The 25,266-nt window shown below is 38.8% G+C and overlaps 1 long non-coding RNA gene across 1 annotated transcript; it reads left to right on the forward strand.

The window, feature by feature from the left end:
• Nucleotides 1–1,848: 1,848 nt before the first annotated feature.
• Nucleotides 1,849–24,656, forward strand: LOC122689244. The gene is made up of 3 exons (XR_006339770.1): nt 1,849–1,931; nt 7,611–7,617; nt 24,581–24,656. It is a non-coding gene; the product is annotated as an uncharacterized LOC122689244 (long non-coding RNA).
• Nucleotides 24,657–25,266: the final 610 nt, after the last annotated feature.

Below are 25,266 nucleotides of genomic sequence, written 5' to 3' on the forward strand. Positions count from 1 at the left end.
CTTGTAGTCTAAGGGACTCTCAAGAGTCTTCTCCAACACTACAGTTCAAAAGCATCAATTCTTTGGTACTCAGCTTTCTTTATAGTCCAACTCTCACATCCATACATGACTATTAGAAAAACCATAGCTTTGACTAGACAGACCTTTGTTAGCAAAGTAATGTCTCTGCTTTTTAGCATGCTGTCTAGGTTGGTCATAGCTTTTCTTCCAAAGAGCAAGAGTCTTTTAATTTCACAGCTGTAGTCACCATCTGCAGTGATTTTGGAGCCCAAGAAAAGAAAGCTTATGATTGCTTACATTGTTTCCCCATCTATTTGCCATGAAGTGATGGGACTGGGTATTATGATCTTAGTTTTCTGAATGTTGAGTTTTAAGCCAACTTTTCCACTCTCTTCTTTCACTTTCATCATGAAGGTCTTTAGTTCTTCTTCACTTTCTGTCATAAGGCTGGTGTCATCTGCATATCTGAGGTTATTGATATTTCTCCTAGCAATCTTGATTCCAGCTTGTTCTTCATCCAGCCTGGCATTTTGTATGATGTCCTCTGCATATAAGTTAAATAAGCAGGTTGACAATATACAGCCTTGACGTACTCCTTTCCTGATTTGGAACCACTTTGTTGTTCCATGTCCAGTTCTAACTGTTGCTTCTTGACTTGCATACAGATTTCTCAGGAGGCAGGTGAGGTGATCTGATATTCCCATCTCTAAGAATTTTCCACAGTGTGTTGTGATCCACACAGTTAAAGGCTTTGATGTAGTCACTAAAACAGAAGTAGATGCTTTTCTGGAACTCTCTTGCTTTTTCTATGATTCAATGGATGTTGGCAATTTGATCTCTGGTTCCTCTGCCTTTTCTAAATCCACAGCTTCTTCGTCTCTTCTGCTTCTGTTAGGTCCTTGCTGTTTCTATCCTTTATTGTGCCGATCTTTGCATGAAATGTTCCTTTGGTATCTCTAATTTTCTTGAAGAGATCTCTAGTCTTTCTCATTCTATTGTTTTCCTCTATTTCTTCACATTACTCACTTAAGAAGGCTTTCTTATGGCTCTCTGGAACTCTGCATTCAGTTGGATATATCTTTCCCTTTCTCCTTTGCCTTTCACTTCTCATTTTTCAGCTATTTGTATGGCCTCTTCAGACAACCATTTTACCTTCTTGTTTTTATTTTTTATTTTTTGGAATAGTTTTGGTCACCACTTCCTGAACAATGTTATGGATCTCCATCCATAGTTCTTCATGCACTCTGTCTACCAGGTCTAATGCCTTGATTCTATTTGTCACATCCACTGTATAATCATAAGGGATTTGACTTAGGTCATGCCTGAATGGTCTAGTGGTTTTCCCTACTTTCTCCAGTTTAAGCTTGAATTTTGCAGTTAGGAGCTCACAATCTGAGCCATAGTAAGCTCCAGGTCTTGTTTTTGCTGACTGTATAGAGCTTCTTCATCTTCAAATATCTTGCAAATAACATGATCAATCTTATTTCATTACTGACCATCTGGTGATGTCCATGTGTAGAGTCTTCTCTTGTGTTGTTGGAAGAGGGTGTTTGCTATGACCAGTGTGTTCTCTCGGCAAACTCTGTTAGCCTTTGCTCTGCTTCATTCTGTACTCCAAGGCCAAAGTTGCTTGTTACTCAAGGTATCTCTTGACTTCCTACTTTTGTATTCCAACCCCTTCTGATGAAAAGTACTTTTTTTTTAAAGTGTTAGTTCTGGAAGGTCTTGTTGGTCTTCATAGAACTTTTGAACTTCAGCTTCTCCAGCATTAGTGGTTGGATCCTAGACTTGGATTACTATAATGTTGAATGATTTGCCTGGAAAGAAACTGAGATCATTCTGTCATTTTTGTGATTTTACCCAAGTACTGCATTTCAGACTTTTGTTGACTATGAGGGCTACTCCATTCTTCTGATAGATTCTTGCACACAGTATTAGACATAATGTTCATCTGAATTAAATTCGCCCATTCCAGTTTACTGATTTCTAAAGTGTCAGTGTTCACTCTTGTCATCTCTTGCTTGAGGACATTCAATTTACCTTAATTCACATACCTAACATTCCAGGTTCCTATTCAGTGTTGTTCTTTACATCACTGAACTTTATTTTCACCACCTAACACATCCACAACTAAGCATCATTACTTCTTTGACTCAACCACTTAATTCTTTCTGGAAATTAAAGTTATTATTTGGAAATTAAAGATATCACTTAGAAATCTAAAATGGGTAGATGCCTAATAAATGACAGCTATTATGATTGGTTTTACATGTTTAGTTTCTTGTTTGCAGTTATGCACAGGGCTGGTTTAGGGGTACATAATATTGTTCTCTTGAAGGTTTGAAATCCATTAAAGTTAAGAAATGCTTTTTTTTTATTGCTAACAAAATTTATAACTTTTTTTTTTCATGGATAGGACATATTAACACTGTGGGGGAGTGCATTTTAAACTTGAGTCACAAGGTGGCAATTTGAACAATGTAATTGTCTTTGTGTCTGGGGCCAAGGAACAAGAATTGTGAGGGGGCAATTCTTCTTTGCTAAAGTTTTTGATAATTAGTGTATTGACAGGTTGATTGGCAAAGTTACTTAGTAATGTGGGTTTCCTTCTTTGTATTTGAATTAAAATGCAATTTAGTTAAATGTCATCCAAAATAAATTCTGAAAAAGTGAACAACTTGCAATGATCCTATTTTGGTACATTGTAATTACATCTTTCATATTATTCCTTTCATTTCCATCTTGTTTCAGGTAGAAAAGTATAATTTGTAAGTTTTTCTTATTATAAATAAGAATACAGTTATCACAGAGAATGAAAAAAAATTCATCAAGGAATTAGCCAACTTACATTCCAAATAAAGCTTATTTCTGGTTTGTTATACATCTATCTTACTACTCCCTTCAGGGTACCTCTGAGAACAATAGTGTAAATGGAAAATAAACAGTGTGTGATCAAAGGTGTGAGGTCCTGCTTAGAGTCTTTTAACACATGAGATATATCATCATCACATGCCATGATCTTGTGGGAAAAGTCAATACAATCTACTCCTGAAACATACATCTTTTACAAGTAAAATCAAAGACAATAAATGTGATAAGTCACCTTTATTCTAAAGTGGCAAACTAAAGATTTGGGAATAAGCCACAAGGTAAAATGTCTTCAGTATTAGACCACAATTTTGTAAAAATTAATTATTTAAACATTGAATAACTACCACCAACTAAGCAATATGCTAACGAGATCTGAGATGGGGTTGTGTGAAGCAGAATTGAACAGGGCATAACCCTGGTTATCAAGAGATTTTCAATTTGATAAAACATATGAGTCTTGTGTTTTAATATTTATTCGATGTATTTCAAGTTGTGTGTTACGTATTTCTCCATATATTAGCTAACGAAATCTCCAAAACAACTTCACTTAGTGATTATCACCCATGTTTTGTGGATGTGGAGAAGGAGGCACATATAGACAAATATGATGCCAAAGGTCACAGATTTGGTAAATCACAGAAGTGGAATGTGAATCCCTGGCCTGCATTTTCTGAGTCTAAGTGCCATTTCCACCACAATTTCCTCTTTATACTTCACAGTGAAATATTACAAGAGAGCAACAATGTAATATAAGAGTTTAAAAGAAGTAAACCAATCTACGGTCAAAGGTTTTGGCCGTGTTTCATGGAAGAGGAAGCATTTCAATTGGGACTTGGGTGATAATCATACTTTCAATTGGCAGGTGTGGAATGGAACAGAGGGGAAAGAACAGGTCTGTCAGCTCGGGCACATCAGCAATGACAGCCACATTGGGAACCTAGACCCATGGGAGGAGGATGACAGCACCATTAAGTGTAATGGAAAACTTGACCAAGAAAATGCTTGGGATAATTGGCATTTGCCAGGACTGCTGAGTTGCTGATGATCTTGTCATCCATTTAAAATATTTTATTATTCAAAAAGAAATCACAGAAAGATATCAGTAAATCTGTGCTAGAGACTAAAGTACAGACCTGGTAAAGAGATGAATAAGTAAATTTGAGAAACATTCAGAGGATAACTCCAGAAAAGGGAAAAACAACTTCAAAGACACTGAAATGAGAATGTGCAGAAAGTATACAAAGAAAGTTAGGTGGCCTCAAGTGAGATTGGAGTAGAGAGAATGAGGAAAGTAGTAAGAGATGAGTAAACAGAGGTAACTGGGGGTGAATAAGAAGGGCAGGTGTGGGGACATCACAAAAGCATTTTGGCTCTGGCTTTAATTCTGAAGATGAGTGTTTTGAGAAAAAGAATGACTTGATTTGATTTTAAATGTATGACAAATGTGGCTTCTGGGTTGAGGATAGATTGAAGGAGGGGCATGGCTGAAACTAGGAATCCAGAAGAGGCTATTGCAATAATCTAAACAAGAGTTGATGGTGACTTGGATCAAGATATTGGCAACTGGAATAATGATAAGTGAATGAATTACAGATTCACTTTGAAGGTAGAATCAACAGGGTTTTCTGACCACTTGGATGCAAGGAGTGAGAGAATGAGAGGACTCAAAGGTAGCTCTGATATTTGCAGCCTGAGTAACTGGAAAGATGTTGCTATTTATGAGATGAAGAAGACAGAGTAGAGCAGGTGTTTGCAGAAAGATGCAATCTTGGCTTGGGGCATGTGTTAATTTGTGTTAGGGATATGAATGTTGAGGTCAAGTGAAAGGTCTATGCTAGAGAAATAAATATGGGAGTCATTGACATCAAGATGTTATCTAAAGTCATATGAATGAAGAAGATCACTCATAAAGAAAGCATTGACAAAGAGACTTAAGTTGTCTTGAAACCCAAATGAAAAGAGTTTTCCAAAAAGGAGTGAATAAACAATCGGGTCAAATGCAGTACAGGAATTGAATAATATGAGAACTGAGAGTTGACATTGGATTTTTAGCAATGTGGATATTACTGTGTGTGCTGAGTCACTTCAGTCCTGTCCGACTCTTTGCAACCTTATGGGCCATAGCCCACCTATCTACTCTGTCTATGGGATTCTCCAGGCAAGAATCCTGGAGTGGGTTGCCACGCCCTCCTCCAGAGGATCTTCCTAACCCAGGGATCGAACCCTCATCTCTTTTCTCTCCTGCATCGCAGGTGGGTTCTTTACCACTAGCGCCACCTGGGAAATAAAACAGTTTGGATGGACTGATAACGGTGATTTTCTGATTTGGTTTACTTGAGAATAGGCAGAGAATAAAAGGAAGTAGAGTTAAGAAAGGTGTTTTTTTTAAATGGTATTTTGTTTGTTGATAGATAATATTGGAAGAGTGTATTTGTATTTTGATGTAAATAATGCCACGGAGAGGGAGAATCCTATGATACTTGAAATAAAGGGATAATTGCTAAAGCAACTACCTTCAATTGGCAAAAGAAGATGGCATCTAATGTTTCTTTGAAGAAAATGGCCCTAACTAAAAGTAAGAATGGTTTATCCAGAGTAGTCAAGGTCAAAGGAGAGTGGTATATGGTACAGAGGCAGCTGGGTGGGTAGATGTGGTGAAGCGGCTCTAGGAAGTTCATGCCTTTGACTGCTTCAGTTACTTCTATTTAGAAAATCTCAGATGAGACCAAACTAAATGTTCTGCTTCCTTATTTATTCCTGTCTTCTATAGAAAAAGTGGTAAGTTCTTCCAATTACTCTTTAAATCATGAAAATGCTAAGTCTATGAGAAAGTAAGCAAAGAAAGAAAAATTAGGAAATAGGACTTGGAAAAGTCTCAAAGCAAAATATATGTTCTATAACATAAAATTATAATGTTAATAGTAACAATAATATTTAATTCTATGTAAGAATTGTTCCTATTCTAAGAATCTAATATAAATATTGTTTGTTTCTCATGATTTTCACCTGTTCTATTTTTGGAAGTAAGTATAAAGTAGTTTTTATATGGCTGATCTTTAGTGATATACCCAGAATGGTAATGCTAATAAATTTATGTCATAAAAGTAAAAAAATGGGCCAAAGAACTAAACAGACATTTCTCCAAAGAAGACAGACAGATGGCTAACAAACACATGAAAAGATGCTCAACATCACTCATCATCAGAGAAATGCAGATCAAAACCACAATGAGGTACCATTACACGCCAGTCAGGATGGCTGCTATCCAAAAGTCTACAAGCAATAAATGCTGGAGAGGGTGTGGAGAAAAGGGAACCCTCTTACACTGTTGGTGGGAATGCAAACTAGTACAGCCACTATGGAGAACAGTGTGGAGATTTCTTAAAAAACTGGAAATAGAACTGCCATATGACCCAGCAATCCCAATCCTGGGCATACACACTGAGGAAACCAGATCTGAAAGAGACACGTGCACTCCAATGTTCATCACAGCACTGTTTATAATAGCCAGGACATGGAAGCAACCTAGATGCCCATCAGCAGATGAATGGATAAGGAAGCTGTGGTACATATACACAATGGAATATTACTCAGCTATTAAAAAGAATGCATTTGAATCAGTTCTAATGAGATGGATGAAACTGGAGCCCATTATACAGAGTGAAGTAAGCCAGAAAGATAAAGACCAATACAGTATACTAACACATATATATGGAATTTAGAAAGATGGTAACGATAATCCTATATGCAAAACAGAAAAAGAGACACAGATGTACAGAACAGACTTTTGGACTCTGTGGGAGAAGGCGAGGGTGGGATGTTTTGAGAGAACAGCATCGAAACATGTATATTATCTAGGGTGAAACAGATCAGCAGCCCAGGTTGAATGCATGAGACAAGTACTCGGACCTGGTGCACTGGGAAGACCCTGAGGGATCAGGTGGAGAGGGAGGTGGGAGGGGGGATAGGGATGGGGAGCACATGTAAATCCATGGCTGATTCATGTCAATGTATGACAAAAACCACTACAATATTGTAAAGTAATTAGCCTCCAGCTAATAAAAATAAATGGAAAAAAAAAGGCTACAGGAAAAGATATGTAATCAGAGTACTCCAACTTGGCTCTGCAATGGACAATATGTACCTAATTATAATGATGCAAACAGAGACGGAAACTCCATCTGGTCCTATAGATAATCCAGACACTTCTGCTTCTGCGTCCAGTTTTATCAGCACTGAAACTGGAAAGTGGGTCCCTTTGAAGTTTGTCCAAGCCCTGGCAAGGTTTGAAAGGCAGTCATATACAGAAATTAGTTTCTTCTATAAAGCATGTTTGTCATGGTGCTGGTAATATTTCCAGAAATTGAAAAGAAGGACAAGTTCTTTCAAGAAATCAGAATTACAAGGACATATGATTAACTAGAAAGGTAGGTAATTTTAAAGCTACCTAGGCTAGGTAGGAATCCTTTTCCAATAGTTAATCAGAGTACTAAGAAAATTAAATGGCCCAGCAAAAGAATATGCCACAAATATAAATAAAATATTTAAATTAAATATGTAAATGACTAATAAAAAGTTATTCATCCATTTTGCATTTCTGAAGATCTGCTATATGTCAGATACTGTATAGGTTCTCTGGATACACAGAAAAGAAAGAATCATTTTCTGTTCTTAAAGAGATGTGGTTTGATGAGAGATAGTAGGGGAGAAAGACAAGAAAGTCGACAGTTGCAGTGGAGGTGGTATGTGCTATCATGGAGAAATAGAATATAATAAATGTCATGGAAACAGAGGTAGGAGTGACTAATTGTGGAAATTGTTTACATTGGCTCATAGATCGTGATATTTTGGCTGAATTTTTAAAATAATAAGTGAATATAACATACAACTTTATAATAACTTTTATGTGTTTATTTTATTTACCATTTATCATTATTTTACACATAATATAACATTTGCCCTTTTTAATTAAGTGATGTTCAGTACATGCAAAAATGTACAACCAACAGAACTAAGTGATTGCAGAATATTTTCATCACCCGAAAAGAAACCCTCTACACATTAGTGGTCACTTTCTTTTTCTTTTTCCTTAGGCTTGGCAACTGTTAATCTGCTTTCTATTTCTATGAATTTGCCTGTTGACATTTTGTACAAATGTGATTATATAATATGTGTAAGTATATGTGTATGTATAATATGTGTATAGCTTCTCTGATTTAATCTTTTCAAGGTTCATACGTGTTGTAGCATGTGTCAGAACTTCTTTTCTTTTTATAGTTGAATAATATTTTGTTTTTAAAATAATCAAAGCTTTTGGTTTTGATGACATGAGTTTGAGCAAGCTCTGGGAGTGGGTGATGGACAGGGAAGCCTAGCGTGCTGCAGTTCATGAGGTCGCAAAGAGTCGGACATGACTGAGGGACTGAACTGAATATTCCATTGTGTGGATACATCATATTTTGTTTATCCATTCTGCAGTTGATGCATGTTTGGGTGGTTCTTACTTTTGGTTATTATGAATAATACTGCTGTGAACACTTGGGTATACATTTTCGTGTGAAATAGTGAAAGGGTAGGGGACAGAAAACAGGTGAAAGTAGTCAAAAGGCACAAACTTTCAAATAATAAATAAATAGTGGAAAAAAAAATTCACCTCACAGTGTTCCTTAAATTTACCTATGATTTATTCTTTGATCCACTGGTTACTTGGGAGTGTATTGTTTAATTTGTGCAAATTTTCCAAATTTTGTTTTTTTATTGATATCTAATTTTATTCTTTTCTGGTCAGAGAATGTATATTGTAGGAAAAAGTATTGAGATTTGCTTTATAGCTTAAAATACGGTTTGTCCTAAAGAGTGTTCCATGTACACCTGAGAAAAATGTGTACTTTGCTAATGCTGTATGGAGTGTTTGATATATTTGTCAGGTCTAGTTGGTTTATAGTGTTGTCCAAGTTCTCTATTTCTTTGTTCAACTTCTGTATAGTTTCTTCTATTCATTATTGCAAGTAATATATTGACATTTCCAATTGTTAAAACTGAGTTGTCTGTATCTATTTTAAATTCTGTCAGTTTTTGCTTCTTGTATTTGGGGCTGTGTTGCTCTTGCCTCATGACATGGCTACCTGCTATTCCACCTAAAATGCTCTTCTTCAAAATCTTCACACAACTGACTATATCTCATTGTTCAAATCTTGATTCAAATATCAACTCGTCAGAGAAGGTTTCCTCACCCCCTTTAGCCAAAGCAGCTCTCCTCTGCCCCACACCAATACCATGAACCACCTCTTTGCCCATGAAAATAGAAATTACTTGATGACAGGAACTATTCACTTTATGTCCTTCACCATAAGTGCAGAACTAAGAAAAATATCTGGCACATACTAGGCACTAAAGACATATTTGTTTCCTCAAATACTGGTATCTTTCTTAAAGTATCATACTGTATGTATACATACATACATATACATATACATACACACACACACACATATATATGTATGCCTTTGTGAAATGTGTGAGCATTTGTCCTCTGATAGAAGTGGAATGTACACCCATCACCCCAAATTTCATCCCAGTGTCAAGACTAATGATGCCACACATACACCAAGAAGGTATGAAAAGGATTACTACTCACATAGTACATACTCATCAAAAATAGAGTTAGGCCAAAAAAAAAAAAATAGAGAAAAAATAGTAACTATGTAGTGATGGGTAATTAGATGATTGCGATTCTTTCATTCTGTAGATATATGTATAGATATAGATACAATCAAAGCACCAAGTCCTACACCTTAAACATATACAATTTTTATTTGTCCATTATACCTCAATAAAACTGAATAAAAAATGAGATAAATCTCTATTACAATTTACCCATGATGTTCGATTGATAACTAAAATGTTGCATGTTTAATTTAATGTGGACATATTTATGTAAGTCATATGGCACCTGCAGCATAAGACCAGTAAAGGAATGACAGTTCCATTGTATGTCTTGTTCAGGATCTGATATTGTGCATTCTGAAAGCAAAATGAGTGTCTTGTTTTCTAGCAATGTGTAGATCTCCAAAGAGGATAAGGAGTGCCATGGTGAGACATTGTATTGTGGCTTTAACATGTGCAGAAAGTGTGTAACCTTGATTTATATTTTGGGTATAATCTCTTGGAAGGCAAGAGATTCCATGAGTTCTTTACCCTAAATGAGACAAGCTTGGTTAGGAATTGTTTGACTTGGCCAGAACAGACAGTCAGCCCATTGGCAATGGCCCAAGGATCTAGAAAGGTGTGATGAGGCCAGTTGTTGGCCAAGACATTCTCTGCTAAAATAACTGCTTAAAGTTTCACCATTTGAGCTGATCTTTGGGTCCTGTCCTTTATCAGGAATATTCTGATTAAGAGATGAAAAGCAGCAACTCTCAAGCAAGCTCCATCAAGTGTGATAGTGAAGATATGATTGGTTAAGTGAATGAACTCCCTTTGGTTTTTGCTGTGTTGATCCTAAGGGGCTCCCCAGGTATCCTAGGGTTCTGAGAGATGAACTCTTCTAGCAGTGTGAAATCTAGCAGGGGACTGAGTACAGGGGAAATTAGTCTTTCCTGAATATAGGGTATGCAGAGGGCCCAGGTTCAGCTCCATCCTGTAGCAAGGGGCCTCACTAGTTAAGTAGAGCTTTCAGAGTGCTGCTTCCATAATCAAAGGCCAAATGGGCAGCTGGATATGGAGGGTCATAGGTTCAAGACCTGAGAGAGTCTACTTTTCTAGGAAAGTCCAAATGTACCCACACTTGCTACACTAAGGGCATACAACATTGGTCCAAGGTGGGCAGTTCCTTGTATCAGAAGCCCATGACACCAACGGCGATCACTGATGGTACAGGAACTCCAACACATATGAGAGGTTACTAAAGCTTACACAGTGAAGGAGTCTCAGAGGGTCCTAATAGCAGTGCCTGTTCTATGGAACTTTAAGCAGATTTTAGAATCTTTGACACAGAAAGTCTCATTCAAGGAGGGTTTATTTGGAAGTCACAGAGCAAACAAATGTGTATATGAGGAAATATTGCCTCCAGAACCTAAAAATGTCTAAAACATTGTCAGGGAACATTTAACAGGAGGATTCCTGCTTGCTGTTTTCTATTTCTCATAAATCTTCTGTTCCTTATCAGTTCCTGGCAATGGGAATGAGTGAAATGTCACACAGTTCTCAGGACTGAGATCATGGGAAAGGGTATCTGCTTGGATTCCTTTCAGTAACTCCCTTCATTGACTCTTTTCTGTGTCAGGGAACTTGTATGCATTAGACTATCCATATTGTGACTATTGATAAAATTTCATACTGTGTAATAGCTGAGTAATCATCTTACTAAAGATAAATAAGCCTGCATTTCTGCTAATAAAATACCCTTGCTCCATCAGAGCTTGGGTCCCCATGTCTTTCTCTCTCTCTCTCTCTCTCTCTCCCTCCCTCCCTCCAGCTCTCTCTTTCACTTTCTTATCGTTTACTCTGGACCACCAGGTTCCAGTCCATTAAAGGACCCCAACAAAACATGTTGGGCTTGTTTACAATACGGGCACTAAGAAGACTAAAAGCTGTTTCTCAACACTGTCAAGATTGGATCAGTCCTCCCCTTACCAAAGAATTTTCAGGATCTTAACTGAAGTGGTGGGACTGTGTACTATGTGTGTCATAGGAATCTCCTCAAAGGAGGATGTTATTATCAGTGTGAGGTCATGATTGTTTACCTGGAAAAAGCTAGAGCTGGTGAAAATATTGCCTGTAAACACTGTGTGAGATAGCAGGTGTGGACACGAGGCCCAGTGAGTAACCAGGTGAAGGTGTTCTTTTAATGTGAAGGTTAAGTGTTGCTGAGAGGTTGTTGAAATGGGCACTGGATAGATCATTCTAGACAAATGCTTTGCTATGATACAAAGTATCAACCAGTTATTCAGAGAAAGCAGTACTTTCAATAATATACATAGAGCTCTAGTGAGCAGGGCCATGACATGAAGGGTACAAGTTCACACTGAGGCACTGTCCTTGTTTTCCAGGTTTAAGATCACATAAAAGTTGTCTGTTAAGTGCAGCAGAAGTGGGAATAATCACAGCTTTTTAAAATAGGTCTCCTATAATGAGCTTCAATCTGTGAAGACCCTGCTTTCATTTAGATTTTTTTTTTTAAAAAAAGAGGTGAAAAGTGCTATTTTAACTAAGGGGAAAGGTCCATAGGATCTCATAATTTTAAAGGTGATTATAGGGGGCAAAGACTTAATTTATTAACTCTTGGGCAAGATTATCCATGTGCACTAAAGGCTATTTTGGGTTAATGGACATTTTGGCTATGGGAAATGTAGGCAAGGCAATAATTCCAATGGTTAAGGTTAGGTATATATGTTTCTATTGTATGTTCCTTTACTCCCTGGCTGTTTTTATCAGCTTGCCCAAATTTGGGCCAGAAGAGGAACAGAAATCGATGAGGTTTAAAAATTCAATTGTCAAACATCAAAAGTAGAATTTGATTATTACACATGGCCACCACCCCTACATCTCCCCTCTCCCCAGCTGGGACCTCCCAGACACACAGAAATACCAAGTCCTTTTCCTCCTCACCAGTGGGATAAAGTGTTCAGGAAGAAGTCTTCAGTGCTCAGAAATCTTCAGTGTTCAGTGCTCAGTCTTCATCCTGTCCTCATTCCCAGTGTTTGGCTAACTATGGACTGGCTGGTCTGGGCCCCAAACTGAAAGGATTCCACCTCCCTCCCTTCTCACCTCCCTGACACTTCCCTTCCCACCCTCCCCATCATCAAAAAACAGATACACATATCTTTTTATAGCTTGTTGATATTTTAATCATCAACATCTGAGTACCTGGTCTCTACAGAGGTGACCATTGCTGTATGTTTGATCCCTTCAAAAACGACTATTCTGCCAGTTCTTTGCCTGGAGGGACAGCAGATTGCTCAAGGTCTCAGGCTCCAGGTGGGCACATGGGGGTAATTGTTGGGAGAACTGTTGGAAGAATCCTCCAGGATTTGTTCATCCACCATTGGCTGATTTTCATTCTTCTTTTCCTTCTGCTGGTGGTGGTGGAAGACTAGCATCATTGACATCCTCCATTTCTCATTCCTTTCCCTATTCTGCTGAAGGGCTAATTTTAACTTCTTAATGTTCTCTCCTATCTGGTAAGAAAACAAATTCATACAGGAAGAGATTAGTAAAGGGGGATGGAAAGGAAAACTTTGAGTGAAAGGGTGTGGATTGAGGAGGGGTTTTATGCCAGGGAAAGGCAGGGTAAGTCTCGGGTGGGGGATGAAGACGAGGAACATGAGTAGGTTAATCTGACCTTCTCACTGTCCGATGTGTTGAATTTATCAGACTTCTTTCTCTTCTTTCCATTAGCACTTGGTTCTTGTTGCTCCAAATTTACACTGTGTATTTCGATCTCTGACTCTTCCTCCTTCACTCCCTCAGTTACTTCTGCCATGTTGTAGCAAGAGTGGCCTATACCAAGGCTCCTGGCCTCTCTATATACCTTCCCAGGACAATGACCACCTTTGAAAATTTATGGGTGATGGGAAGGGTGCAGAGGAGTCTAGGTGCTCTGGTTAGGAAAAGGGAGTGCTTCTTCAACACCAATTAAAGAGCCTTCCCAAGTTGACTTTCCATGTTTCCTCATGTTCTCTGGTTCAGTTCCTGTAGTGAACAAGTTAGGAAGCAAGTGTTCCCTCCAAACCATTCCTCATGGTCACCCCCATTCAGTGCTTAATTCTGTTGTCTTCCAGAGTTCATTACCTAGTATTTAGTGTTTTTTAAAAACTATTTTAGAAGTTTTAGATGTACAAAGTAATTGTGAAGAGTATATTTGTATACTTCACAACCAATTCCCCTTATTAACTGTACATTAGTGGAACATTTATTCAACTTAGTGAACCAACACTGAAACAGTATTATTAACTAAAGTCTGGACTTTATCAGATTTCCATGGTTTTTTTCTAATGTCCTTTTGCTGTCCCATATCATTTTCAGGATACTACATTGCAATTAGTCAATCCACGTTATGCCTTCTTAGGTTCCTCTTTGCTATGACAAGATTTAGGTTTCTTATTTCTGAGGAACTTAACAATTTGGAGTCTTATTTCATGGATTTAATATTAGATCCTGTGGTGTTATTGATCTTTTGGTTAAAAGTTTTTATAAGTTTGTTTTTCCAGAGGACCTCAAATCAAGTTAGTACTATCAGTGTTGTGGACTTCCCCATGGCAATGGTTGAATTAATCTCTTGGCTTTGTCACAGAGGTGACAAACAAAGTGTTTCTCTCTAGAGTCCAGAGGATCAAGATCATTTCTATTTTTGAGGTCTAGGTGGCAGCAGCAGGAGCATTTTGTAAAGTACTTGTGAATCCACCTGCCAATGCAGGAGATGCAGGAGACCCAGATTGGATACCCTGGAGGAGGAAATGGCAACCACTCCAGTATTCTTGCCTGGGAAATCCCATGGACAGAGGAGCCTGGCCAGATATGTCCATGGAGTCACAAAGAGTGAGACATGACTGACCATGCACAGACACACACAGAGATACCCCCCCAACATGCACAAAGTCATTTATTTTTAGAAGTATGACTTCAGCATTCTACATAGTACTGCTCTTCCTCCATGAGTGACCATCCTGTATATTGAACAGACTATCAGTTTTTCTCCTCAGTTCTATATAGAAAGGGAGCCAAAATATGGTTGAGACACAACCAGTGTTCACAAGTTCAGTTCAATTCAGTCACTCAGTTGTGTCCGACTCTTTGCAACCCCACGAATCTCAGCACACCAGGCCTCCTTGTCCATCACCAACTCCTGGAGTCTACCCAAAACCATGTCCATCGAGTCGGTGATGCCATCCAGCCATCTCATCCTCTGTCGTCCCCTCCTCCTCCTGCCCCCAATCCTTCCCAGCATTAGGGTCTTTTCCAATGAGTCAACTCTTCACATGAGGTGGCCAAAGTATTGGAGTTTCAGCTTCAACATCAGTCCTTCCAATGAACACTCAGGACTAATCTCCTTTAGGATGGACTGGTTGGATTTCCTTGCAGTCCAAGGGACTCTCAAGAGTCTTCTCCAACACCACAGTTCAAAAGCATCACAAGGTAAGCATCATTTCCTGATGCTTACTAACCTGGAGGAGGTTAGTAAGTTAGTATCAGTTATGAGTTATTTTGGAATAACTTAGTCATGAGTTATTTTGGAATTTATGCACATGATTCAACCTGAGACTCACACATAAGTCCAGGTTGAGATACACAATTCAGAACTGCTTTAAAGAGAGTTCCAGTCCAATAATCCTTTCACTATATGCCAACTGGATAAACTGATTTATGTTAGTCAAAGCTTTAGTTGGCGCTCACAAATGCAGCACAAAGAAATAAGGTCAAAGCACAAGCTAGCCAGATGGCAGTAGCTCAAAGTACTTGTTCACCAGCATACAGTAGAGCCAGTTCAAAAGCCAAAGTAGAAAAGACACTGGTGGTAAGGGAGAGCATCACAGTATTCTGCTCTTGGGACCAGTTACTGCCATCACTCCATAGAGACAGGATGGACACTTCAACCAAAATTAGGTTTGGATGTCGAGACTGATGACACATACATCCAAAGAATGAAAAAAATTTATTAATCACATATTGAGTTTTTCTGAGGAGAGCAGAGCAAGCTCTCAAGCAGATTCAAGAATTGCTTAAGAGAGCAGAGGAAGGAGACTGGTGTGGCTTTTATGCTCGTGAAAGGGGATAAAACTGGAGAGTTCCACACATAGGTCAGGGCTTGGATGGTCTGACCTTCATTTTGGCCGAGAGAAGAGAGTACTTGGGCTTTCTTATCAGATATAGATAAATAGGGGAAGGGGTGTGGTAGGGCTCTTTTATGGAAAAATGTTATGTAAATACAAGGTGTTTAGCAGTTATGAATTCTCATAACCGATATAGCTAAGCTTTTCATATTGTTTTCAGTTAAAGTGTTCTTCATTATATTTGTTGTTGTTCAGTTTCTCAGTCATGTACAACTCTTTGCAACCCCATGAACTGCAGCGCACCAGGCTTCCCTGTCCTTCACCATCTCCTGAAGCTTGCTCAAACTCATGTTCATTGAGTTGGGTATGCCATTCAACCATCTCATCCTCTGTCATCCCTTTCTCCTCCTGCCTTCCATCTTTCCAGCATCAGGGTCTTTTCCGATGAGTCAGCTCTTTGCCTCAGGTGGCCAAAGGTCTGGAGTTTCAGCTTCAGTGTCAGTCCTTCCAATGAATATTCAGGACTGATTTCCTTTAGGATGGACAGGTTGGATCTCGTTGCAGTCCAAGGGACTCCCAAGAGTCTTCTCCAGCCCCATAGTTCAAGGAATCAATTTTTTGGTGCTCAGCCTTTTTTATTGTCCTGCTCTCCCATTCATTCATGACTACTGGGAAAACCGTTGCTTTGACTATACAGACCTTTGTAGGCAAAGTATTATCTCTGCTTTTCAATATGATCTCTAGGTTTTTCATTGCTTTTCTTCCAAGGAGGAAATGTCTTTTAATTTTATGGCTGCAGTCACTGTCCATAGTGATTTTGGAGCCCAAGAAAGTGAAGTCTGTCACTGTTTTCCCATCTATTTGCCATGAAGTGATGGGACCAGGTGCAATGATCTTAGTTTTTTGAATGTTGAGTTTTAAGTCAGCTTTTTCACTCGCGTCTTTCACCTTCATCAAGAGGCTCTTTAATTCCTCTTTGATTTCTGCCATAGGGTGGAGTCTTCTGCACCAGTTCAGTCACTAAGTCATGTTTGATTTTTTATGACCTCATGAACTGCAACACTCCAGGCTTCTATGTCCATCACTAACTCCCAGAACTTGCTCAAACTCATGTCCAAAGAGTTGGTGATGTCATCCAACCATCTCATCCTCGGTTGTCTCCTTCTTCTCCTGCCTTCACTCTTTCACAGCCTCAGAGTTTCTTCAATGAGTCAGTTCTTCGCATTAGGTGGCCAAAGTCTTGGAGCTTCAGCTTCAGCCTCAGTCCTTCCAGTGAATATTCAGGACTGGTTTCCTTTACCATTGACTGGTTTGATCTCCTTGTAATCCAAGGGACTCTCAAGGGTCTTCTTCAACCCCACAATTCAAAAGTATCAATTCTTTGGTGCTCAGATTTCTTTATGGTCCAACTCTCACATCCATACATGACTGGTAGAAAAACAATAGCTTTGACTAAATGAATCACTGTCGGCAAAGTAATGTCTCTGCTTTTTAACGTGTTATCTAGGTTTGTCAGAGCTCTTCTTCAAAGGAGCAAGCATCTTTTAATTACATGGCTGCAGTCACTGTCTGCAGTGATTTTGGAGCCCAAGAAAATAAAGTCTGTCACTGTTTCCTTTGATTCACCATCTGTTTGCCATGAAGTGATGGGACTGGATGCAATTATCTTAGTTTTTTGAATGTTGTTTTAAACCACCTTTTTTACTCTCCTCTTTCACTTTCATCAAGAGACTCTTTAGTTTCTCTTCACTTTCTGCCATAAGGGTGGTATCATCTGAATATCTGAGGTTATTGATATTTCTACTGGCAATCTTGATTCCAACTTGTGCTTCATCCAGCCCAGCATTTTGCATGAGGCACTCTGCATAGAAGTTAAATAAGCAGGGTGACAGTATACAGCCTTGATGTACTCCTTTCCCAATTTGGAACCAGTCCATTGTTCCATGACTGGTTTTAACTATTGCTTCTTGATCTGCATATAGATTTCTCAGGAGGCAGGTAAGGTGGTCTGGTATTCCCATCTCTTTAAGAATTTTCCACATCTGTTGTGATCCACACAGTCAAAGGCTTTGGCATAGTCAATAAAGCATAAGTAGATGTTTTTCTACAATTCTCTTGCCTTTTCTACATTCCAATGCATGTTGGCAATTTGATCTCTGGTTTCTCTGACTTTTCTAAATCCAGCTTGAACATCTGGAGGTTCTCCATTCACATACTGCTGAAGTCTATCTTGGCAATTTTCAGCATTACTTTGCTAGCATGTGAGATGAGTGCAATTGTGTGATAGCTTGAACAATCCCTGGCATTACCTTTCTTTGGGATTGGAATGAAAAGTGACCTTTTCCAGTCCTTTTGCCATTGGTGAGTTTTCCAAATTTGCTGGCATATTGATTGCACCACTTGAACAGCATCATCTTTTAGGATTTGAAATAGCTCAACTGAAATTCCATCACCTGTTCTAGTTTTGTTTGTAGTGATTCTTCCTATGGTCCACATGACTTTGCCTTTCAGGATGTCTGGCTCTATATTAGAGATTACAACTTCATGGTTATCTGGGTCATTCACATCTTTTTTTGTATAGTTCTTCTTTTTATTCTCTCCACCACTTCTGATTATCTCCTGCTTCTGTTAGGTCTGCATCATTTCTGTCCTTTATTGTGCCTATGTTTGCATGAAATATTCCCTTGGTATCTCTACTTTTCTTGAAAAATCTCTAGCCTTTCCCATTCTATTGTTTTGATCTATTTCTTTGCATTAATCACTGAGGAGGGCTTTCTTATCTCTCCTTGCTACTCTTTGGAACTCTGCATTCAGATAGGTATAGCTTTCCTTTTTTCCTTTGCCTTCAGCTTCTCTTCTTTTCTCAGCTATTTCTAAGGCCTCCTCAGACAGCCCTTTTACCTTTTTGCACTTCATTTTCTCCAGAATGGTCTTGATCACTGCCTCCTGTACAATGTCATGGACCTCTATCCATAGTTCTTCAGGCACTCTGTCCATCAGATCTCATTCCTTGAATCATTTGTCACTCCCACTGAATAATCATAAAGAATTTGATTTAGGTCATACCTGAATGGTCACTTTCTTCAATTTAAGTCTGAATTTTGCAATAAGGAGTTCATGATCTGATCTACAGTCAGATTGGAAGCTGACTGTTTAGTATCATATGAAAGACTAATTATCTCAGCACAGTTTACTAAACAGATCATTATTTCACCACTGTTTTGAAAATTCAACTTTCATGTAAAATAAACTTATCAAAGTTTCTATTTGAATTCTCAGCTATACCAAATAGATCTATTTTCTCTGATAGCAGATAACCTTATACTACTCTAATTGGATACAAGATCCCATGTAAACTTCTCAGCCTATCCTAATCTGATGTGTTTATTATTTTAGATGAACATAATGTCTAGTTTATCAATTTTTCATTGGCTTTTCTAAAATACTCAATGAATTTTAAAGCTATGAAAACTCTTGGTCTAAATTAGCAAGTGAAAAATAATTAAAATACTGCCTTCATCTCTTTAGCATCTATTTAGAGCCATGTACAGAAAATAGTTGTAATAGTGTACATATCACAGGGTGTTTACAGTTTTTAGTGCTTAAGGTTCTTTTTTTTAACTTTCATCCTTGTCCTTTGAAAATTTAACAATAAAAATTTTAAATGATTTTAAGCTTAACATTTTCTAAAGCAAACATTATAATTCGGGGGACATGATCTAGTATATGCAGAATGATTTGAGTATTCACTCCTCCAGAAGTTCATCAAACATGCATTGAGCAGTGACCATAATATTGTGTCTCGTGTGTTCAGGTGGTTGGGATTACAGAGATGAATGAAATATGCTTGTCCTTGTTGCATTTGTATACTTAGGAAGACAAATAGGTACATGAACTATTTTAATACAAAGTGGCAACTGCTTTAATATAAGTCCCTGTAAGGACAGCAGGAGTAATGGACTCTGCTGGCATTGGTGGCTGAGAGACTTCAGAGTGGAAGCACCATTTGTGTTGAGCCTTAAAGAATGAGGACACTTTCATCACTCAGCAGCTCTGGGTGGGGAAGGGAAAGCAATTCCTTCAAGTGGAAGGAAATATCTAGTTCTAGTTGTTTATGTGGAGAAGGCAGTAAACAGCTTATTACTCACAGTCTTAAATGATGTTAATGTGGAAAGATGGGCAAATATCAGAGACCAAAACGAGAAAGTAAAAGCATCAGGGGAACAAGGGACTTTGGAAGAGTCCCTTCTAAGGAAGTAAGCAAATGAGAACCTGCTTTGAAAAATGCAAGCAGATTTTTCTGAGGAAAGAAGAACTCAAAGCTGCATTTAATGGAAGGAAGCAACTGTCAAAGCAGTCTGACTAAGCTCAGCATGTTCTGTTTGCAGCTAGGGAAAAAATATGTGTTGCTGTTCATTTAGGACCCATGCAAGAGGTTAGAGAAAGGGGATAGATAGCCTATTTGGATATATATATGTATATATATGTATATATATATAGTATATATATGTATAATTACAGATCAAATTTGATCTGTAATTTCACATATATATACTAGTACAGCCACTATGGAGAACAGTGTGGAGATTCCCTAAAAACCGGAAAAACCTGCCATATGACCCAGCAATCCCACTGCTGGGCATAAACTCTGAGGAAACCAAAATTGAAAGGGACACAGGTACCCCAATGTTCATTGCAGCACTGTTTACAATAGTTAGGACCTGGAAGTAACCTAGATGTCCATCAGCAGACAAGTGGATAAGGAAGTTGTGGTACATATACACAACGGAATATTACTCAGCTATAAAAAAAAAAAGAATGCATTTGAGTCAGTTCTAATGAGATGAATGAAACTGGCACCTATTATGCAGAGTGAAGTAAGGCAAAAAAAGAAACACCAATACAGTATATTAACACATATGTATGGAATTTAGAAAGACGGTAACGATGACCCTATATGCAAGACAGCAAAAGAGACACAGATGTAAAGAACAAAACATTTGGACTATGTGGGAGAAAGCGAGGGAGTGAAGGTTTGAGAGAATAGCATTGAAACATGTATATTGCCATATCTAAAATAGATGGCCAGTGCAAGTTTGGTGCATGAAGCAAGGCACTCAAAGCTGGGACAACCTAGAGGGATGGCATGCAGAGGGAGGTGGGAAGGTGTTTCACAATTGGGGGACACATGTACACCCGTGGCTGATTCATGTCGATATATGGCAAAAATCACTACAATATTGTAAAGTAATTAGCCTCCAATTAAATAATTAACAAAAGAAAAACAACTGAGGGGAAAAGTGTTACTTGTCTAAGGGGAAAGGTCCATAGGGTCTCATATTTTTAAAGATGATTACAGGGGCTGAAGACTTAATTTTATTACTCATTGGGTCAGATCTGATGATCCACATGCACTAGAGGATATTTTGGGGGTAATGGATGTTTTGGTTATGGGAAATGTAGGCACAGAAAAAATTCCAATTTAAGGTTAGGTATATATGTTTCTATTTTATGTTCATTTAGTCCCTGGATGCTTTTATCAGCTTGCCCAAATTTGGGCCACAAGAGGAACAGAAACTGATGAGGCTTAAAAACTCAATTGTCAAATATCAAAAGTGGCATCTGATTATTACACACAGCCACCACCCCTACATCACCCCTCTCCCCTGCTGGGACCTCCCAGACACACAGAAACACCAAGTCCTTTTCTTCCTCACCAGTAGGATAAAGTGTTCAGGAAGAAGTCTTCAGTGCTCAGAAATATTCAGTCTTCAGTGCTCAGTCCATCTTGTCTTCATTCCCAGCGTCTGGTTAACTATGGACAGGCTGGTCTGGGCCCCAAATTGAAAGGATTCCACTTCCCTCCCTTCTCACACACCTGACCCTTCCCTTCCTTCCCTCCCATTCACACACACACACACACACAAAAACCAGACACACACACATCTTTTTACAGCTTGTTGATATTGTAATTATCAACATCTGAGACCTTGGTCTCTACAGAGGTGACCATCGCTGTATGTTTGATTCCTGCACAGATGACTATTCTGCCGGTGCTTTTCATGGAGTGACAGCAGATTGTGCAAGGTCTTGGGATCCAGGTGAGCACAGAAGGATATTTGGAGAATTGCTGCCATCACTCCACAGAGACAGGATGGATCCTTAAACCAAAATTTGGTTTGTACGTCAAGACTGATGATACAAATATGCAGAGCATATGAAAAAATTCATTACTCACATAATGAATTTTTCTGGGGAGAGCAGAGAAAGCTGTTAATCAGGTTCAAGAATGGCTTAAGAGAGCAGAGGAAGGAGACTGGCTTGGCTTTTATGGTGGTGAAAGGGGGTAAAGCTGGAGAGTTCCACACATAGGTCAGGGCTTGGATGGTCTGAACTTCCTTTTGGCTCACAAAAGAGAATACCTGGGCTTTCTTATCAGATATAGGTAATTAGGGAAAGAGGTGTGGTAGGGCTCTTTTATATAAAATTATTATGTATATGTAAGGTATTTAGCACAGTTTTGAATTCTCATAACCAGTATAACCAAGCTTCTCATATTGTTTTCAGTTAAACTGCTTTTCACTAGATTTTTTGTTCTTGTTCAGTGGCTCAGTCATTTCCAACTGTTTGCAACCACATGGACTACATCACACTAGGCTTCCCTGGCCTTCACCATCTCCTGTAATTTACTAAAACTCATGTCCTTTGAGTTGGTGATGCCATCCAAACTTTACACCCTCTGTTGTTCCCTTCTCCTGCCTTCCATCCTTCTCAACTTGAGGGTCTTTCCAATGATTTCACTCTTCATCTCAGTTGACCAAATTATTGGAGCTTCATCTTCAGCATCATTACTTCCAATGAATATTCAGGGTTGATTTTCTTTAGGATTGACTGGTTTGATCTCCTTGATGTCCAAGGGACTCTGAAGAGTTCTTCCAGCACCACAGTTCAAAGGCATCAGTTCTTCAGCACTCAGCCTTTTTCATTTTCCAGCTCTCTCATACGTTCAAGACTGCTGGGAAAAAACCATTGCTTTGACTCTACAGATCTTTGTAGGCAAAGTAATATCTCTGCTTTTTAATATACTCTGTAGGTTTCTCATTTCTATTCTTCCAAGTAGAATGTATCTTTTAATTTTATGTCTGCAGTTACTGTCCATAGTGATTTTGGAGCCCGAGAAAATAGTCTGTCACTGTTGCCATTGTTTCCCCATTTATTTGCTACTTAGTGATTGGACAAGATGTCATGTTCTTAGATTTTTAAAGGTTGAGTTTTAAGCCAGATTTTTCACTCTCTTCTTTCACCTTCATCAAGAGCTCTTTAATTCCTCTTCACTTTCTGCCATAGGGTGGTGCCATCTGCAGCAGTTCAGTCACTGAATCATGTCTGACACATTGAATCACCATGGAATGCAGCATGCCAAGCTTCCCTGGCCTTTACCATCTCCTGGAGTTTGCTCAAACTCATGTCCATCTCGTTGGTGACACCATCCAGCTATCTCATCCTCTGTAATCTGCTTCTCCTCCTGCCTTCAATCTTTCCCAGCATCAGGATCTTTTCCAATGAGTCAGTTTTTTTGCAACCGGTGGCCAAAATCTTGGAGCTTCATCTTCAGTCTCAGTACTTTCAATGAATATTCAGGAATGATTTCTTTTACAATTGACTGGTTTGATCTCCTTGCAGTCCAAGGGACTCTCAAGGGTCTTCTCCAATATCACAGTTCAAAAGCATCAGTTCTTTGGCCATAACTTTATGGTACAACTCTCACATCCATACATGACTACTGTGAAAACCATAGCTTTGACTAGATGGACTTTTTCAGTAAAGTAAAATCTCTGCTTTTTAATAAATTTGTCTGTTTGTCATAGCTTTTCTTCCAAGGGGCAAGTGTCTTTTAAATTCATGGCTGCCATCTGCAGTGTGACATGCAGGTGACACTGCATGTCACCATCTGCAGTGATTTTGGAGCCCAAGAAAGTAAAGTCTGTCACTTTTTTCATTATTTCCCCATCTATTTGCCATGAAGTGATGGGACCAGATGCCATGATCTTTGTTTTTTGAATGTTGAGTTTTAAGCCAGTATTTTTTTTTCACTCTCCTCTTTCCCTTTCATCATGAGGCTCTTCAGTTCCTCTTCACTTTCTGCCATAAGGGTGGTGTCACCTGCATATCTGAGGTTTGATATTTCTCCCTGCAATCTTGATTCCAGCTTATGCTTCATCCAGTCTGGAGTTTTGCATGATTTACTCTGCATATAAGTTAAATAAGCAGGATGACAATATACAGCCTTGACGTACTCCTTTCTCAATTTGGAACCAGTTCATTGTTCCATGTCTGATTCTAACTGTTGCTTCTTGACCAGCATACAGATTTCTCAGGAGGCAAGTAAAGTGGTCTGGTATTCCCATTTCTTTAATAATTTTCCACAGTTTGTTGTGTTCCACACAGTTAAAGACTTTAGCATAGTCAACACAAGTAGATGTTGTCTGGGATTCTCTTGCTTTTTCTATGATCCACCAGATGTTGGCAAATTGATAACTGGTTCCCCTGCCTTTTGTAAATCCAGCTTGACCATCTGGAAGTTCTCAGTTCACATACTGTTGAAGCCTAGCTAGGAGAATTTTGAGCATTGCTTTGCTTGCATGTGAGATGAGTGCAATTGTGTGGTTGTTTGAACATTCTTTGGCATTGCCTTTTTTTGGGATTGGAATGAAAACTGACATTTTCCAGCCCGGTGGCCACTACTTCATGTTCCAAATTTGCTGGCATACTGAATTTAGCACATTCCTAGCATCATCTTTTAGGATTTGAGATAGCTCAGCTGGAAATGAATTGAGATCATTCTGTCATTTTTGAGATTGCATCCAAGTACTGCATTTTGGACTCTTGTTGACTATGAGGGCTACCCTATTCTAAGGGATTCTTGCTGACAATAGCAGATATAATGGTCTTCTGAATTGAATTCACCCATTCCAATCGATTTTAGTTCACTGATTTTTAAAATGTCAGTGTTCAATCTTGCCATCTCCTGTTTGATGACTTCCAATTTATCTTGATTCATGGATCTAACATTCCAGGTTCCTATGCAATATTGTTCTTTACAGCATCAGACTTTACTTCCAGCATCAGTCACATCCACAACTGGGTGTTGTTTTTGCTTTGGCTCAGCTTCTTCATTCCTTCTTGAGCTATTTCTCCACTCTTCTCCAATAGCATATTGGGTTCCTACTGACCTGGGAGTTCATCTTTCAGTGTCCTATCTCTTTGCATTTTCATACTGTTCATGGGGTTCTCAAGGCAAGAATACTGAAGAGTTTTGCCATTCCTTTCTCCAGCGGACCATATTTTGTCAGAACTCTCCACCATGACCTGTCCGTTTTGGGTGGCCCTACATGACACGGCTCATAGTTTCATTGAGTTATACAAGGTTGTGTCTAAATGATCCATTTGGCTCGTTTTCTATAGTTGTGGTTTCCATTCTGTCTGCCCTCTGATGGATAAGGATAAGAGGGTTGTGGAATCTTCATGATGGGGGAGATTGGCTGTGGCAGAATCATCTGCATATCTGAGGTTATTGATATTTCTCCTGGCAATCTTGATTCCAACTTGTGCTTCATCTAGCCTG

This window comes from Cervus elaphus, chromosome X (genome assembly GCF_910594005.1).
Source record: "Cervus elaphus chromosome X, mCerEla1.1, whole genome shotgun sequence".
NCBI classification, from domain to species: Eukaryota; Metazoa; Chordata; class Mammalia; order Artiodactyla; family Cervidae; genus Cervus; species Cervus elaphus.